This window comes from Suricata suricatta, chromosome 17, assembly GCF_006229205.1.
Source record: "Suricata suricatta isolate VVHF042 chromosome 17, meerkat_22Aug2017_6uvM2_HiC, whole genome shotgun sequence".
NCBI lineage: Eukaryota > Metazoa > Chordata > Mammalia > Carnivora > Herpestidae > Suricata > Suricata suricatta.
Window position 1 is genome coordinate 6,572,827 of NC_043716.1, and position 4,746 is coordinate 6,577,572.

Consider the following 4,746-nt stretch of genomic DNA (forward strand, 5'->3'; position numbering starts at 1 on the left):
TGATACCCAGTGCTCATCCCAACAAGTGGCCCCCTCAATGCCCATCACCCATTTTCCCCTCTTCCCCACACCCCCATCCATCCCCAGTTGTATTTAAGGGTCTCTTATGGTTTGCCTCCCTCCCTCACTGTAACTATTTTGTTCCCCTTCCCTCTCCCCATGGTCTTTGGTTAAGTTTCTCAAGTTCCACATAGGAGTGAAAATATATGATATCTGTCCTTCTCCAACTGACTTATTTCACTCAACATAATACCTTCCAGTTCCATCCACGTTGCTGCAAATGACCAGATTATATTCTTTCTCATTGCCATGTAGTATTCTATTGTATAGATAAATGACATCTTCTTGATCTATTCATCAGGTGATGGACATTTCGGCCCTTTTCATACTTTGGCTAGTGTAGAAAGTGCCGCTGTGAACATTGGGGTACATGTGCCCCTATGCATCAGCACTTCTGTATCCCTTGGGTAAATCCCTGGCAGTGCTATTCCTGGGTCATAAGGGAGTTCTGTATTCCAGCTGATGAGTGATAAAAAGAAATGAGAGAAATCGAGTATTACCATTTCGCAGACTCCCTTGAGTTAATGGGTCAGGGCATCGGGAATCCATGGATGAACATCACGAGAGGAGGGATACCAGTTATCACGTGTCCTCTGATTAAAGAGCCGTAGAACTACCTACATTTTGTCAAAGGGATCAAACCTAAGTGTGGCCGGACCTCTCGCTGCAGCTGCGAGTGTACCAGCCCTACAGTAGGCAAAGGGGCCAAGCCATACTGCACTGTGAGGACACAATCCGTGAAATCAGGGCTGTGGGGAAAATCCACGAGTCAAAGCCTTAGGTTCTTTGTAGGGAAAATAGAGGAAGAGAAAGTGGGGATAGATGAAAAGAAATAATGAGCATATCAATTTTATTTTTTTTAAGTATTAATTTTATTTTACTTTTTAAAGTTTATTTATTTTGAGAGAGAGGGTCAAGGGTGTCCTCTCACTGGATCCTAGCTTTTCTAAGGTGAGAGAGCTGAGAACAACGTGGAGAAGATGAGGCTGAGCTGGTAGATCCCTTAGGGTGTCTGAGGAACCAAAGGGCATGGCCAGAGAAGCCCGGAAACAGAGTATTTCGAGTGTTTAAGGAATATCAGCCTTTGGTGACAGGAAGATGGTAGAGGGAAGGAAAGCCTCAAAACTTCAGACTCCAGTGCATCGATGCACCACCCTGTGCAGGAAGCCAGTGTAAGCTCTTTATGGTATGGCTCTTGGACTGACTTGAGAGAGAGGAGACGTTAACGAGGGCTCCCCACGGATGCTTCTGGGATGCTGCAGGAGCACGTGAAGCAGGCGTCTCTAGGGCTGGTCTTTGCAAGATCACCAGAGGCTGCTTTGGCACCCTCCAGGAGAACCACTGACAGCCTCACTTCCGGGCCCCCCTCCAGCACCACCGATGGACAGACCTGGGGGCACTGCCCACAGATGTACATTTCTCCAAGGGGTTCTTCTATAACCCGTCTGCATTCTGGCACTTTGGGGGTGCTGACTCACTTCATAGGAGTATATTTTGGGGCTGGGAGGATTGGAGCGAATGAGGATGGACAATTGGAGTAACGGCCTCCCTGGGGCCGGAAGCACACTGCGGCCATGATGCAAAGGGATTCAGCGTCCTTTCAAGCTGCCCCAGGACCCCTCCCATGTTCCATGACGACCCCTCTTCGTCTCTAGTCTACACCACCCAAACTTCATGTTGGGATTTTCCTAACCTCACCCATTCTAATCTCAGATAAATACTTCTTTTTAATTTATTTTATTTGAGAGACAGAGAGCGCATGAGCAGTGGGAGGGGGCAGAGGGAGAGAATCTCGGGCAGGCTCAGCGCTGTCAGCACAGAGCCTGATGGGGTCCTCAGTCCCATGATGGTGAGATCGTGACCAGAGCTGAAATCAAGAGCTGGACACTCAACCGACTGAGCTACCCAGGCGCCCTTCAGGAAAATATTTCCAAGATTACTCTGCTCTTCTCCTGGCTTTGGCACTCTATCAGGGAATAGAAGTTTAAAGTAAAGTCTTTGCTCTTCAATTATGGACCTTCAGATGTAGCATGCAGATGAGGACAGGGGGTGTGGACTTAATCGGGGACCTCCTCTGAGATGTTGGTCACATTTTATAAATAGCCTTCTATTGCTAAAATATGCCTTTCTATTTGTTTGTTTGTTTAGCACAACCTGGGGAGGGGCAGAGAAAATGAGAGACGGAATCCCAAACAGGCTTTGCACCATCGTGCAGAGCCCGATTCGGGACTCAAACTCACGAACCACGAGATCACAATCTGAGCTGAGATCAAGGGTCAGACACATAGCCAACTGAGCCACCCAGGAGTCCCAAAATATGTCTTTTTTAACATTACAAAGGAATCAGGTGGAGACAGGGAGTAACACGAGGAAGAAACTTTTTCTCTTAGTTCCTATTAGATCAGTGTTTCCACTCATTCTTCTTTCATTGAAGGAGACGCACGCAGTACGTTGTCCGTGCAGCCCTGTTCCTTTGCATGCCGTAAACTCAGTGTGGATGCAACCCCTCCCATTCCCTGGGAATCCTGTGAACACTCAGGCAGCATAAACAGTTTGAGGTTGTTTCAAGAACGAAATTCATCTGGGAGTCTAAGTATGCGAGGATGCAGTGTAATTCGCAATCAGATTATGCTCCAAGTCGAGGGGTTTAAAAACCTTTCAAAACAGTGGAGGGTCTCATCGAAGGACTCTGCACGAGTTGGGGGTCTTTTCACACTTGGCCTCACCTTTTAACCTCATTGGAAAATAATGTAGAGGTTCCATAACCCTCTGGGTTTGGAGTCAGGCAGTATGTGTGTTGAGTCTGGATGTGAGGCTTTGTAGTTTTAGTGAAGTTATTTAACCTCTCTGAGGTTTGCTTGCTTATAAGATGTGTGTGTGTGTGTGTGTGTGTGTGTGTGTGTGTGTGTGCGCGCGCACATGCATGCATGTGTTTGTATCTAATCTTCATAAAGCTGTTTGAGCAATGCACAGCATGATTCAAGAAGAGTTCTTAGTATTGTTTCTCAATAAAAGTAATTGCTGCTGATGGATTTTGGTTCCTGAGATCTAACCTCTACCATACGTAGATGAGAAAGAAGACAAATAGATCCTTACGATCTTATTTTGAACTCCCAGTGATCGGAGGCTGTTAAACCAAAGCAGGTGGTATCTTTCTGTGCAGTATCACACACTATTCCCCTATTCTTTAAAAAAAAAAAAAAAAAGGTTTTAAAGTTATTTATGTATTTAATCAGCTAGGGTGTGTGTGCACAGGTGTATGCAAACTATCACATGTTAAACTCTGGGGCTTGAATTTCCCGTGCCCGTGTCTCTGTGTCCCTTATCTATTTGTCCGGGGAGGCACTTCGGAGATCAATTTTAGCAAGTGCCTCCTTGGTGATATTTTAAAAATGCTTAAAAAAAATTTTTTTAATGTTTTATTTATTTTTGATACAGAGAGAGACAGCATGAGAGGGGGAGGGGCAGAGAGAGAGGAGACACAGAACTGGAAGCAGGCTCCAGGCTCTGAGCTGGCTGTCAGCACAGAGCTTGACACGGGGCTCGAACCCAGGAACGTGAGATCTGACCTGAGCTGAAGTCGGAGGCTTAACCGACTGAGCCACCCAGGCGCCCCTAAAAACGCTTTAATGTTTCATTTACTTTTGAGGGAAAGAGAGAGACAGTAAAAGCAGAGGGTGGGGGATGGAAGAGAGAGAGGGAGACACAGAATCAGAAGCAGGCTTTAGGCTCTGAGCTGTCAGCACAGAGTCCAACACAGGGCTCAAACTCGTGAACCAATAGATCGTGACTCAACAGGCTGAGCCCCCCAGATGCCCCCTTGGTGATTTTTTTTTTTTACATGATGTTTCAGAATCATTCCATACCGTCTTCCTTTATGCATTGATATTGAGTGCCAAGTCTAACCCCGAAGCCAAAAGACTTAAATATCACAGAGAGGGTCCAAGTTCATGGAGACTGTTCTCTGACCCTCACGAACCTTTACTTTATTGCTCAGGAGATAAATCCTGGGGCCACTGCATGCTCGGCAGCAGCCTGTGGGAAGCTGTGGAGGCATGAAGGAATCTAATGTTTGCCGGGAACAATGACCGTTTCAGTGTCGATAGACAGTAAGGTGTGCTGGGCTGGGCCTTAGGGGAGGAACAGAGTCTTGAGAAATGAGCCTGGAAAAGTCAGGTAGGGGGCAGGTTGTAAATAATGGTACGATTTAGAGAGTGCCCACCGCATGTCTGGCACTTTGCTTTACAAATGTTATTTTATTTAATCAGCATAACAGATAGGTATTATTATAACCTGACATTAGCACATCAAGCGTCTCCTTTTAATTCCAGCTGGGGCAGAGAAACTTGGAAAACAGAAGCGTTTCCCAGCAGGCAGCCACGCCGGGCAGCAGAAAACTGTCCAAGGGAAAATGCACGTCCCAGGTCTGAAGTGTCAATTATATTTCTAACAATTGCATATGGACTTCATTAGCCAGCTAAATGGTACCTATTTTAGCATCCCACCAGCTGGAGGGATTTCCAGTAGGAAACGTGAGAAGGGAAAAAGTCTAGGAATCTCAGGTTCCCCAGAGCCTTCTGGAATTCATACAGATGAAGCAAGATAAGGTCAGCTCTAACGCCCCTCACTTCTTGCGGTGCCCTGTCTGCATGGTCACCTTAGAGTGAATAAAACCAGAGCACCTGT